The sequence below is a fragment of the Ipomoea nil genome, unplaced genomic scaffold, assembly GCF_001879475.1.
Source record: "Ipomoea nil cultivar Tokyo-kokei standard unplaced genomic scaffold, Asagao_1.1 scaffold1250, whole genome shotgun sequence".
NCBI classification, from domain to species: Eukaryota; Viridiplantae; Streptophyta; class Magnoliopsida; order Solanales; family Convolvulaceae; genus Ipomoea; species Ipomoea nil.
The window spans coordinates 106,586-122,556 of record NW_017617678.1 but is presented as its reverse complement, the minus strand read 5'-3'; positions in this window follow the sequence as shown (position 1 = coordinate 122,556).

Below are 15,971 nucleotides of genomic sequence, written 5' to 3'. Positions count from 1 at the left end.
TGCCGGGTTGTGTTGAAAAGACTTTTGGTGAAAAGATAGTAGTTTTGGGCGACGATTTTAGACGGTTCATTTGAGATTGATATTCCGGCACGGATTTTGTTGAAGCGTGGGACGATCCCATAGCAACTATAGTGGAAAACACCTTCCCAAGCTCGAGATATGACATGTTTGATGAGCCGCAGCTAGAAGGCCGAGCGATCCTCTCGCCGACTTTAGATGTCGATGATTAAATTAATCAGTACATGTGCGACATTGATACTGCAGTAGGACGAACATATTTAAGTTGTTACTCTGTGTGTAAGGCAGCATCAGATAGTGAAAATGTAACACCCCCAATTTTAAGCAATTAAAACTTAAGAAATAAGGCAAATTACCATTTAATTAAAGCTAAGCGGAAGCTAACAGTCAATCGGGGTATGCTATGCCACAACTAAGTTCCCAAACCTAGTTGCACAATCTTTACAAAACACTATACAACAATCTACAAGTTCAAGGCTTGCAAGCCAAACTACTGCTAAGCTATCAGAAGGAGGCTAGTCTACCGGCTCCACTATCGTACTCTCGGCTCAACTACTTTGCACCTGAAAAACATATGGGGTAGCACCTGTTAGCGAATAATGCTAAGTAATCCACACTACTCGTTGAGTACCATATAATATAGATATAGAGAAAAGCATTTGAGACTTGGAATACCATATATAATCTTTTAAAACGAAGAATTGGAACAACACAAGATATAAAGAAATCACTCTCAATCAAGGACCGACATCCAACAGTTACTTAATAATCAATAAGAATGACAGAAGCAACATGCTTAACAATAAGATACATCATACGACAATTAATCAAGGAACAACATTAATCATACTCATAAACTATGAGAGACAAGATTCACATTCAATGACATGTTCCAACCTTATGACTACCCTCAACCTTATTTCAGTTCTAACCATTACCTCCTAGTGCCACCCTGTACACCTAGTCCAACATTTTCCCTCCGGAGCCTTTATATTGCTCCCCGCCTGCATCCGCCAGCTTGCCACCGAACGTAGACATTCGTAATTTCATTAATCATTTAGTACTAATCACATGATAGTATACCGCCAACACATAGTAACACATAGTCATTATCATAGAGGATTGAGGCTCATCAATAGCCCAATCAAGTATCAACAAATGTGTACAACATCATACCAAGGAATTCAATAGATAGATTTCAATGAAAGACATGAATCAATAATCAAGACAATGATACAACAACGATAGACTTTAATCCAAAGATTACCATGATTGGCAACACAAGTTGCCAATCCTCATTGGGAACAAGTGAACAACGCATACTAGCATCAATAACATCATAACTAGAATGTACATCAAAAGGAGGAACATAACGGTTCAACCAACATCAATGAATTCACATTAATCCAACGAATCACAAGGTTGGACTTTAAGCACGATTCAAGACTCAAAATCCTCTCACGGATACTTAGGACACCGTTCTAAACGTACGAAATATCAAAGGAAACACACAAGTGCACAACGATTCAACAAAGCGGAGGCCAAAACATCACGTACCAGTGGGCGGAACGGTGGGTGGACAACCACCCGCCACACCCCCTTACAGGTACCAGCGGGTGGACCTCCACCCGCGGCTCCTCCCGCCGGCCACAACCCTTCCACCCGCGGGTGGAACGGCGGGTGTACAGCCACCCGCTGTTCCGCCCGCGGGTACACGTACTTAGGGGAAAAACATCAACATTGCCAAGGTCAAGTCCAAAACACCCAAAATCTCACATTCAACAAGGAAATGACCTGAACACATGAATAGCTCAATAAATAGCATTTATGAACCCTAGAGCTAAGCTCTAAGCATGCATAAACACAAGATTATGCATCAAATCACTCACAACATCAAGAACTTCTATAGAACATCAAGAAATCATCATAACAAGTATAAAATAGGTTTTGTAGAGCATGAGTTACCTCTTGTAGTCTAAAGAACGCTCTTTCAAGCTCCTAGACATCTCCTTGAAGATCCTCCTCCAACAGGTCTTCCAAACACAAACCAAAATCCAAATAAAACAAGAATATTAGGTAAGGGTGGAGGAAAGCTAAGTAATAACACTATTAAAACCTATAAATCACCCTTCCTAGTGTTGTAGAGGTAGAAAGGTGGAATCTTGGAGACTTTCTCTTGAAAAGTTAGGAGGCTTTAGGCTTCTTGGAGAGAAAGCTAAGGTGTAGTGAGAAGGTAGAGAGAAGGAAAAATCCTGAAATGACTTGGAGTGCCTTGGCTAGAGTATGGTTTTAAGGCTAGAATTTGTGAAAATACCAAAAGGGCACCTTCTCCCCAAAAACAAGTTAGGAGAAGAACAAGGTCTATGGTACAAGGATTAAAGCACAAGGTCTACGCATTGACCAAATTAAAATGCTAAGGGATTTGGTCAAACTATGTCCCTTAGCTAATTTAAAAAGGGAAATTAAGAAAAGAATTGTAAGGCCACAAAGAATTAATTAAGAAATTAATTCGAGTTTAAGGAGTGAATTTCCGGGGTGTCACAGAAAATCTATCAGAAGTACACACTCCTGAATTATTGAATAGTTTGAGATTGTCGGGTCTTCCTAATCATTCATTGACAATAAAGGTCAGTGCACCTATTACGTTATTGCGGAACATAGACCACTCTCTTGGTCATTGTAATGGGATGCGGCTCATCACCACAAGATTGGCAGATCACATTGTCAAAACAATAATAGTTAATTGGACACATGAAGGAACAAAAGTTCTTATTTCCCGAATGTCTCTCAGTTATTCTGATACGAGATTGCTCTTCACGTTCCAGCGAAAACAATTCCCGTTGATGCTTGCATATGCCATAACTATCAACAAAAGCCAAGGCCAAACACTAACTCACGTTGGGTTATTGCTAAAAAAATTGGTCTTTAATCACGAACATTTGTACGTGGCTTTCTCCCAAGTCACTCATCCTGATGGCCTAAAGACGTTAGCTCTAGACGAGGATGGACAAGATTGTGTTGTGACTACCGATGTCGTTTACAAAGAGGTTTTCAATAATATGTAAATACAATCGATGATATTATGTTTTTTTTTTTTCAAAATGACAAAATTGCTATATATCAAGAAAAAAAATATCATCTATACAAATGAATTAGGATAGAAATTGATTACTATAACTAAGTTGCTATAGAACGAGCACATTTGTCCAAGTTATAAAAATCCTAAACAATGATATATAAATTCTCTAAAGTTACAGCACCGCATGCATAGATCTACACATTAACTATTAATTTGTGCAATTATTTACTCAAATTCAAGCAATGATAACATCAATAAACATAAACGATCTAAATCATATCTTCAATTGCACTATATAATATTTGATGTTATAATTTAAATAATAATATATCGATCCAAATATTCTTAATATATTATAACAAATCCATTTTGTGCATCGCACGAGTGAAAATACTAGTATAATTACAATTAAACATGAATCTTTGATTTTTTTTTTAATTATTACAACTAATTTTTTGATTATATATATATATATATATATATATATATATATATATATATATATATATTATAGAGAGAGAGAGAAAGAGAAAGATAATATCTTTCGTGTAATTACTATGTTAACTTTATGATAATATCTTTCTCTTTCTCTATCTCTCTATAATATATATATATATATATATATATATATATATATATATATATATATATATATAGTGAATGTATAAAAGTATAATTGCACAAATTAATATAATTATTTAGTAATTATCATGGTAATTAAGGAATTAATTGCAAAGACATTAATATAAGTGACTAATAATTATTATAATAATTAAACTAATAATTACAATTAAACATGAGTCGTTGGATTTTTTAAAATAATAATTACAATTTATTCATTCAGATATGGAGGAGGAATAAAAAAGTAAAGGTGATATGTGAAAACAAATATTTTTAAGGTATAAAAGTACAATTGCACAAATATTAGTATAATTGTCTAATAATTATTAGGGTAATTAAGCTAAACATGGGCCGTTGAATTTATTTTTATAATAATTATAATTAAATTATTTTTCCTTTTTCCCATATTTATTTTAGTAATAATAAAATTACATAAATCATATTACATATTGAATTTTTAAAGATAATTGCAGACAAACGAGTCATATATTATTCAATTAATCACATTGATACTTTGCACTAATCTTGTAATCAAATAAATGTACACTTTCAAATATTAGAATTTTTTTGAAAACGCTTTCGAATATTAGAATTATTTATAATTTCATCTTCTTTTTTTTTTTAATGCTACTGACTCTATTATAATTTTATCTTTAATTTTATTATCTAAATATATTATAATAAATAAATTATATGTGCATTGCATGGGTAATTGGACAATTATTTGTTCGAATTCAAGCAAGGGTAACATCAGAAAACATAATCAATCAAACATATTTCATCAATTGCACTATGTAATATTCGTTGTTATAATTTATATAATTGTATACCAATTTAAATATTTTTAAAATATTATACCAAATCTATTTTGTGCAATGCACGAGTGAAAATACTAGTAAAAAATAAATAAATAGAAATTACACCTAAACTCACCGCACCTTCAACACCTAAACTTATGTATTCCTATAAATAGTAAAATTGTAGGTGGCTTTGTTTGATGTAAAATGTCAATTTTCCTATGTTTAATTTATTTCCTTATATGCAAGAAAAATTACCAAACCTTTCATTAAATAAAGAGTAATGCCTACATTCATCTCCTCATTTCAGATCCTTACATTGTAATATTTAATTAATTCTATTTATATTTGATTAATAAAAGGAAAAGGGTCAAATGGGCCATTGAACTTTAGCTTAAAAGTCAATTAAACCCCTAAACTTTTTAAAGGTGCAATTACACCCATCAACAATTCATTTAGGTGCAATGAAGCCTACAAACAAGTTAATGACATGCTATCACAGGTCATTAGGGTCCAGGCCACCTTTCGGCGAATTTTCCGGCAAAAAAAAGTGACCAGTAACCAACCCAGATTTGTCAAAAATTTCGCTGGTCACTTTTTTACCAGAAATTTCACCGGTCATTTTTTTTTTTTTTGCCGGATAGTTCGTCGAAAGGTGGCCTGAACGCTAATGACCTGTGATAACAGGTCATTAATTTGTTTTTGGGCTTCATTACACTTAAATGAATTGTTGATGGGTGTAATTGCACCTTTAAAAAGTTTAGGGGCCTAATTGACTTTTAAGCTAAAGTTCGAGGGCCTATTTGACCCTTTTCCCATTAATAAATAAATTCCTATTTTTAACACTAATTAATGGGATCACTCAATTCATGATATTTAATAAATAAATAAAAAATCTATTGTCAACTCAAGTAGGACATAATATTATTCTTAAATGAAATGTATAGATTAGGAAAAAATTAGAAGCTGGCCCAAAACAAATCATCACTTATGAGAATCAAACTCAAGTTATTCCAGAATTCTCCCGCACAAAGAGAGCTCATTTACCACTTGAGCTACCTTGTTGGGTTAGTGCTATTCATTTATATAATTATGTAACCTATTATAAAAACTCAAATAGGCCACTAAACTACATCCAAATATGCAATTAGGCCATCGGATTCAAAAAACACTGTAATTGAATCATTGAACAACCTAAAATTATGCAACTAAACCAAAATTGACCTGTTTGACCGGTTATGGTTGATGTGTTGGTTAATTTATTAAAATATTAATTTTTTAAATTTATTTTTGAAATACTCATGATTCTTTACAAAGTAATATATGTTATATACTTTATCAATTTAATTTAGCCCAAAAACCACCCATTTGTAATGGAAACAGAGTGTCATCACATTGTATAGTAGTTGACATTAATTTTTTAATTTTAAAATACTTTTAAATTATGAAAACACGAAGCTGGAGACGAGCGAAAGTCTCTGGCTGGAGACGAAAACGGGTTTAAGGAAATTTTTTATTTACAATTATTTTAAAATTTAAAAATAAATTAATTGTTACGTCAGTGATAACCGGTCAAACAGGTCAATTTCAGTTTAATTTGTATAACTTTAAGTTTTTCAAGGCAATATTTTTAGTTCAATGGGCCAATTTCATATTCTCATATAGTTTAGTGGTCTATTTGAACATTATTCCTAAAATAAAATAAAATAAATATTTAAAATGTTCTAAGATTATTTTTGAGATATAAAACGTGATATTTATATCACATTTGTATTACGGGAGTTGATTCACAGAATGCGAGATTGCCTTAGATAATATGATTATCTCTTTAAAAGTAATGTGAGATTTTGGGAATGAAAGATTGTCTTTATGTGTTCAGTTTGGATTGCAGAAATATAATATTAACTTGTTTGGTTAAGGGGTATATTTTATGTTATATAGATCAGTTTGCTATGTTAGGAACAAGTGTATTTAGATTTGATGATACTAAAAGTTAGGAAAATTTAGTTCCCAAATTTATTTTATTTCTTAGACTTCGGAACTCAAATGTTCGATTCGAATAGTCCGAATGGTAACTTGAGTAGTTACATACGTTTCAGATAGTTAAAAGACAAAGCTTCAAAGATTGAAGACCAGAAGAGTCGAAGAGCAGAAGAGTTCAAGACCGAAAGGTTGTAAAGGCCGAATAGTGGAAGAGCCTACCTTTCGAATAAAAGGGGATTATAAGAAGAAGTTCGAATAGTGGGGACAACTATTCGACACCAAAAGGTTACAAGCTTTAATGTTTGAAACATTAACTCGAATGGTAAGAGTTAACTGTTTGAAATGAATGCTCAAAACATTCTTTGAGAAAACAATTCGAAACCTTAAACATGCGAGCTTTATGAGAAAATGTGACTAAGGCATAAGGAGTCCTAGGTACACATCCCAAATGAGATTTTTTCTTAAAAAGCCTAGACAAATGGAGAAGAACAAAAAGTAAAGTTTAGCTAAAACGGTGGTCTAACGGCTAGAAAATCTGACACATAAAGTAACATTTCAAATTTTCCGCTGGTCATTACACGATGGTTAAGAGATGTTTGAAATGAGTTTCCCTCCAACGGATTCATTTCAAAATGCCTATAAATACCTTCATTAAAGACTGAAGAAGGTGTTGATCGATTAAGAAAAAATATCTAAGTGATTCAAAAACTTTCAAGTTTCATTTACGTGACGAGTGTAAAAAAGTTAGAGCTTATACGAGGAAATCCAGAATATAAGCTTGTGCTGTTCAAGTGAAGATCAAGTTCAACATCAAAGAGCCAAGTCTTCTAGTTGGAGAATCAAAGAACTTTTCTTTGACAACTTGTATCTCTACTCGGTAGAAGTAGAAAGAGACGGAGTAACTCGTGTGGAGTTGAAAAACCTAAGAAACTCAAGGCCCGCTTGGTGTTCAAGGCTTGGGTGTTCTTCTTTGTACTAAAGTGATTAGTGCAAACCTCCTTAGGAGTTTAAAAGGAAAATGTGGGGTAGGTTGAATTGGCCGAACCATTATAAAAACTCTATATCTCTCTATTCTTTTACTTCACTACATTCATATCCACGCTCAAAACTACTAACATTTTGAAAGGGAAAACATTACGTGCAAACTTATCTAAAGGAGTAAAAATAATTTTTCCATTGTGCATACTCAACAAAAGCTTAATTGTGAAGAAGTAACCTCGGATCAAGTAATCAAATGGTTAAATTTTTTTTTTGTAATGTCTTAAAATAAAATAAAAAATTATATATATATATATGTGTGTGGGGGGGGGGGGGGGGGGAGGGGGAAGGATCAGGGGCGTGGACGAACATTAAGCATTACACTAGAGCACTTTAAGTACACAACACACGCACATTAAACACACAAACAAAATACATTCAGAATACAAACTCACGCACCTTAAGCACAAAAGTCATGCATCTTAAGCACAACCCTCACGCACCTTAAGCACAAAACTCATGCACCTTAAGCACAAAAACACATGCACCTTAAGTTTTAACAACAACTCATGTTAAGTACACATTCACGCACATTAAGTACAAAACTCACGCACATTAAGTATTACACACTCACGCACAGTAAGCACAAACCTCACACACCTAAAGCACAATACTCACACACATTAAGTACAAAACTCGCACACATTAATCACCCGCACGGGAAACCTTCACCAGCACTGGAACTTAAACCTATATATATATATATATATATATATATATATATATATATATATATATATATATATATATATATATGTTTATGTAATGTGTTATCAGCCTCAATGATATCATGGAACACTTGGAAAACAACGTTTATCGCATCAATAGTTGCCTCACAAGTTTGCCTCAAACTAAGTCCTAAAAATATTATTAAATTATATCATCAACTTCTAAAATTTTGTCAAATTTAATGCGGTCAAAATTATTACGAGTTTCCTGTATTATAGTGTTTTGCTCAATTTAGTCCTTGTACTTTCTTTTTTTTGTTCAATTTAGTCATTATATTTTTGAAAGTGGTGCAATTATGGACAATTGTTAATGGTACTAGTATTGCTGTTAACTTAGCTTACGTGACGTTGGCATCATTCTTTCCAAAAGGTTGAACGTCAACCCTAAGGGCCCTCCACACCCCGACCCGACAGAGCATCTTGGAGGATGTAAATCATGGTAACTCAAGTGAACATGAACCACAGAGGCTAGACCTTTGACGTTGGCATCATTGATGTTATAATATCATGATATTTATATTCCAACTCATATATTATTTTATAAATATTTAAAATTAATTATTTTACCACCAATATATTATATTAATATGTACAAAATAAATCGTTACAAGCATGCTGACATCAAGCATTCAAATCTCATTGGGAGCATTGTTATAATTATTTATTTTGGACATATTAATGTAATATATTGGTGGTAAAAATAATTAATTTAAATATTTATAAAGTAATATATGCATGAGTTGGAATATAAATATCATGATGTCGTAGTGATGAAGTCTGCGTCACGTAAGCTAACAGTAATATTAACACCATTAACTATTGTCCTTAATTATACAATTTTTTAAAATACAAGGACTAAATTAAACAAAATAAAAGTATAAATACTAAATTGAAGAAAACTAAATTGAACAAAAAATTTACAATGGCCGATATATAGCCTCCCCCATTTCTGATATTGAACGCTTTTAATTTTCCTTTTAAAAAAATAAAAAATAAAAGGAAGAACAAATATGTTAGGGCCAATTGGCATCACTGTAAACCAATACTACTATTAGAACTGCTTTTAATGTCATGTTGGTATGCATTATTGGTGAATTTATTATTCACAATAATGACTCTAAAAATCCTTCATATATGAATTACATAACATTATTAAATAGTACTCCGTAATAAATAATAGTATAAAAAATAATTAAAATTCTACAGTAATAAAATAGGCAAATGATTTTATTTTAATACTCTATTAAATAATTATAATTATAATATACGGAGTTACAAAGTAAATATTGATTATTTACTGAGAGTAGATAACATCTATTAATTTAATTATTTTTCTTAAATTTCACGATGAGGTTTTATTAGATTTAATATTGTATATATTGCAAGTGATGAGCCATAGGATCTTAGGGCTCATTTTATTGAGAATGTCTTGACCTAAGAAATTAGGGGAGAGTGTGAAAGATGGAAAACTATACCATGAATCATGATCTACCTTGTATTATAGTCCAAAATTAACATTAAGGCTGTGTTTGGAAACCCGGAAATATTTTCGGATTTTTGGTGTTTGGCTACACCTGGAAAATTCAGTCAACGGAAAACATTTTTCGTTGACTGGGGAAAATGAGCTCAATTTGGCGGAAAATGACTTCCGCCAAATTTGGGTGGAAGTCGTTTTCCGCCACTTCTCTTTCATTTTTTTTTTTTAAAGATTCTGGCGGAACTGGGTTCTGCCAGAAACCATAGCTATGGTTTTTGACGGAACCCAGTTACGCCGGAAGCCATAATTTTTTTTTTTTTTTTGTTTTAAAGATTTAAAATGTATTTTTTATTCAGAATAAAATAATTAAAATATTTAATTATACCATTCTACTCATTTTCCAGAAAATGAACCAAACACACCAAAACAGTTTTCCAAATGCAACCAAACAATGGAAAAGGAAAATATTTTCCGGAAAATGACTCATTTTCCAGAAATCATTTTCCAGAAGTCATTTTCCTGCTTTCCAAACAAACCCTAAGGCAATATGAACCATGTATTTTTTAAGTGCAAGCAGTATAAACCCTAGTCCATGGTATAATAATTGGTGAAACAGAGCAAAATATCAAAGGAATGTAGCAACTAAAGTTTGAACCAACAATCTCAAGCCTAGCAAAACACCCACCAACCACCCAAGCTATTTACCTCTTTTTTTCTTTTTTCTTTTTTTTTTTTTTTTTTTTTTTAATGCAGGCGTGACATGCTATATATATATATATATATATATATATATATATATATATATATATATATATATATATAGAGAGAGAGAGAGAGAGAGAGAAGAAAGTTAAAATGCGGTGGGATCTTCCCGTGCGGCGGTGCGGCGAAATTTCAGAATACACCAACAATGTAAGGGAAATACACCACAATGAAAAAAAAAAAAAAAAAAAAACCCAAAATAATTACAGCATATAACCCACCACCCATAATGGTGTATTTTCGAACACTTTATGATGTTTTTAATCACACCTAATGATGTGTTTTTTGTGATGCGTACCTAATTTTTGTGTAGTGTTTTTGTGGTGTATTTTTTTAACATTGATGATGTCAGGGGCGGAGCCAGGATTTGTTGGTGCGGGGGGCCAATCACAATTTGAGAGAGAATAATAAAACATATTAATATTTATTTAACATATTTCAAAATATATCATTATATTACAAATCTACTAAAATTTGGAACGTCTTCCAGAATTCAATGGCTCAATACTTGTAAATGAATTTACTTGAGATGTTGAATTTTCAGAATTCTTTTTTTTTTTTTTAAAAGAAAAGATCAATTTTTTTGTGTCTTTTTCATTTCAACTCAAACCTCCAATGTTCATAGTGTTAATTTTTTTTTTTTTGGACAAATCATTTGAATTAACTAAAACTGAAAAGGAAAAAAAAAATAATAAATAGACAAAGATTAAAGTAGTAGAAATTTAAAGATTTTAATTGATACCAAAATGACAATTTATTATTATAATAAACACACACTACTGGAAATTATGAAATTTCCGACCACTTGAAAATGATCTTAAATTAAATCGAAAGCAAAAAGTGGTCGGAAATAGCTATAAAGGTTTTTCCGAACACCAAAAGTGGTCGGAACAAGGCTTTCGACTTGATTTAAGATCATTTTCAGGTGGTCGGAAATTTTATAATTTTCAGCAGTGACAATTGTAATGATTTCATTTGCAAATTAAAAAAGATAAAGATTAAAGTAGTAGAAATTTAAAGATTTTGGTAGCAAAATGACAAATTATTATTATAATAAACACAATTGCAATGTATTTCATTTGAGAATTAAAAAAGACAAAGATTAAAGTAGCAGAAATTTAAAAGTTTTGGTAGCAAAATGACAATTTATTATTATAATAAGCACAATTGCAATGTATTTCATTTGCAAATTAAAAAACTAACTAGATAGCAAATTAGCAATGCACTAAATTACCCTAAAAGTTTACTTGGGGGACAAAACAACAAATATTTAGTGAGGGGGGCCAAAAAAAAACTACAATACTAATAAATAAAAAAATTGGTTGGGGGGAGGGGGGGTCAAGGCCCCCTGCACCTTACATGTGGCTCCGCCACTGGATGGTGCATGTGTATTTAATGAACTATTGGTGACGCCGCATCGTAAGACACCGCCGCACTTGAACCTTCATCTATATGACTATATATATATATATATATATATATATATATATATATATATAGTCATTGAATAAGAGATCTCATTAAAAAAAAGCCAGAAATATGGTGTAAAATGGAGATTGAACTAAGTCAGAGGAAAACGCTAATGGTACTCTGGTGTTATACTTCCACCATATGATTTGTTTTCATTGAGTCATACTTTTAAAAAGATTTTAGACTTATACAAAAGCCCTGTTTGGTAAATGGCCATTAGCTTATAGCTGATAGTTATTAGATGATTCGGTTAATTAGATGATATAACTAGTTGATAACATTAGCTGATTGTAAAAATATGTTTGGTAAATTAGTTGTTACTTATCAAGGATCTTGTGGTCCAATGGTATCCAGTTGCTCTCCTAAGTGAGAGGTGATAGGTTCAAGCCTCAATGGAGGGTGGGAGATGATTAGTAGTTGTTTGGTTATCCCCTTCTCTTGTAATTAAAAAAAAAAAATAGTTTTTACCTGATAGTTGTTTAGTATAATTTCTTTTTTCAAAAAGCCAATTAAAAAAAGTTGTTTTGAACAACTTTTTGAATTTTAGCATTTTGGAGTTACAAAAGGCTAATTAATCAAATACATAATTTTTAACCAAATCAAAAAGCTAATAGTGGTCAAACAAGCCAAAATTAACCTATAGGCTAACTATTTTACAAAACATGGCCAAAATTATATACATGCAATGTATTATGCATGTGAAATGTGATAATTTATCTAACCTCATAGGAGAGGCAATATGATTGAGTGCCTCCCATCATAGTTATACCTTCATTAAATATTCTTGTCTATCACTTAATTTCCCGTGCAATTAAATGGTCTAGTATGAATTGTAACAAGAGTTGAGAAATGATTGTGCTTAAATAGTCTACCTCAATTATTATAGGCTTTTGTAATGAGAACGTTATTCCCTTTTCAAAGCACAATATAATAGTCATAAATGACCTATTAAACTTGCATCACTTAATTGAGTCATAATAAAAAAATGTTGCATAATGATCCATAAACACATCAAAAAATATGAAGTAAAATAAGAAGACATATAGTATTAGTCAAAGTAAAGTAAAAATAATTATGGGTCTGTTTGGTTCACACATGGCAATCGGAATCGGAATCAAATAATGTTAATGAGTTTTGGTGAAAGTATTTTGCATGTTTGGTAGTAGGGTAAAATTGGAATGATTGTCAATATCGATGTTTGGTTATGTATAGCCCTATAATGAGAATAAAGGTTTTAAAAATACAAAAACAAAAAAAATCAAGGCAATTATAATGACATCTAAAGCACCAATATAAACAAAACAAAAAAAAAAATCAAAACAAAAATTTAAAAACACTAATTCAAACTTAAAAATCAGATTACTAATAAGTTGAAATGATACCTGTTTTTAATTAGGGAATGGAGTTTTTAATTGAACGGTAATCAAATTCCATAGATGTGTTTTAAAAAGTTATAAACTAAAAAGCATATATGATTTTGATTCCCATTTCTAGTGTGTAAACCCATAAACCAAACACACCGTATATATTTAACTACCCAACCAAGTTTTGTTCTATTTATGGCCTTCCATTGATGATAGGGAAAGGTTGGTGCAATGTCAAGTGGGAGTAGTGGCTTTTCCCTAATCCAAAGAAAACACATTACTCCTACTCCGCTGCCCCTTTTAATTCTTACCCAAACGTCTCAACCACAACATGTACCCTTCTACTGTCTCATTTACCTAATATCCCCAATGGAATCTTAACTTCACTACCAAACTCCAATATCTTCCTTTTTAGGATTACGTACTTATCTATATGGATCAATCTTATAATTATTTTAATCCTCTTCCTTAAGTTAGTTATTATATATGTTGGTAAATTTGATTTACCAACCGCAAAACAACATCATTTGTAGTGCCTTTTTAGAGCACTTTTGTTGATCGTATGTAATTTACCAACCATGTCTATATAACAATGATATATGATTATTAAGGTTGAATTTTGTGGACAAAATAATATGTACTAGAATATTATTAGTGAGTTTACTAACATTAGAAATACTCAACTTTTTTTGACACAAAGAAAAAGTAGAAAATAAAAAATGTGTGTGTGGTGTAAACCATGCTCCAGGTGAGAACTTGTGGACAAATTCAAACCATTGATCGAGTAGATCTAACGGTTGAAAATAAACAAAACTTTGTAATATTTATGAAAATGACTCCGCTCATTTTAAAAATTTGTAATATTTATGAAAATAATCCCGCTCATTTTTTTACATGATTTCCTATCCATCAGATCTTGTAGATCAATGATTTGAATTTGTCTACATGTTCTCACTTAGGGAGTGGCCGATTCTCATATGATTATATATATATATATATATATATATATATATATATATATATATATATACTAGTTTTGTATGCGTATTACGCGATTGGGATAATGCCCAAAGTTTTCTTTTTAAATAAGTACTTTAAAGTATATCAAGACAAGATTATATTGAAATTGTTCATGCATAGATAATTGAATGCTGAATTTGCGTATTTAAATAGGTAATTCTAAGTTTACAAATGCAATATAATATAGTCAAGATTGATTATAATTGCCAATATGGTTGAAAACAAATACGGGACATAAGGGAGAGCAAATAAAAATTAGGGTATAAAATATTAAATATATACTAATATTGAAGAGCTAACTGTTGATTGACAAACAAGGACATTGCGAGTTAGTTTTCCACTTCAATTTGTTGTGTGATTTGAATACTCTTTTTGTCAATAAATTCCCAAGTAGTTCATATAGTTAGATGAGAAATAAATATAATTAGAAACATATAGCAAGTATATATTGCGCTAGGACTGAAGTTTATGTCAGTCTAAGGCTCTGTATGGTACAAACAAATGAGGTAAATGATGATGATGATGATGATGATGTAAAATTTGAAGAAAGTATAGATGCGGTGAAAGTTTGACAATAATTTATTTGATGTTTCTATTGAGGTTATTATATATGGGTTCAATTCAATGACTCAAGTGAGGGTGGAATTAATGAGATTGTTGGTCTATAGTTTAATAGCACAATCTAGTAGAAGAAAACAAAAATAGCCCTACTTGATACATATGTCAAGCAGGAGCATATATAGGCATCACACCTGGATTATGGTGTCAAAACGAGAAAAGAGTATATTGCCATCTTGAATTCTACTAACCAAATTTCTAAGTGCAAGCCAAACATTATATATATATATATATATATATATATATATATATATATATATATATATATATATATATATAAATTCAGTTCTCGTGTATTTGGGTGTTGTCTCCTGTGGTTGTGCGATTAAATCTGAACCATTGATCTTGCCTAAATCAACATTGAGGATTAACAGTGATTAAAAAATGCGCGGTTGCAATTTGGTCTTTTTGCATCGAGGTCAAATTTAAGGTGCGTGGTTTTCCTTCTTAAGGTGTGTGGTTTTCCTTCTTAAGGTGCGTAGTTTTTGTGCTTAAGGTGAGTGGTTTTTGTACTGTGTGGTTTAAGGTGCGTCAGATGTTGAAAACTTAAGTGCGTCGATCTAAAGCTTTAGGTGCGTGGTTTTCCTTATTAAGGTGCGTGATTTTCCTTCTTAAAGTGCGTGGTTTGTGTACTTAAAGTGCGTCAGTTATTGAAACTTAAGGTGCATCGGCCTAAAGTTTTAGGTGCGTGATTTTTCTTCTTAATGGGCGTTGTTTTCCTTCTTAAGGTGCGTGATTTGTATGCTTTAGATGCGTCAGTTGTTGAAACTTAAGGTGCGCCATTTTAAAACTTTAGGTGCGTGATTTATGTTCTTAAGGTGCTTTGTTTATGTGTTTAAGATGCGTGGTTTGTGTACTTAAGGTGCGTGGTTTGTGTTCAATCTTAAAGTGCGAGCTTTATTTGTGTGCTTAAGGTGCGTGATTTGTGTACTTAAGGTGCAACATTTTAATTCTTAAGGTGCTTCTTTTTGTGTTAACCATATAACCGCATGGGAA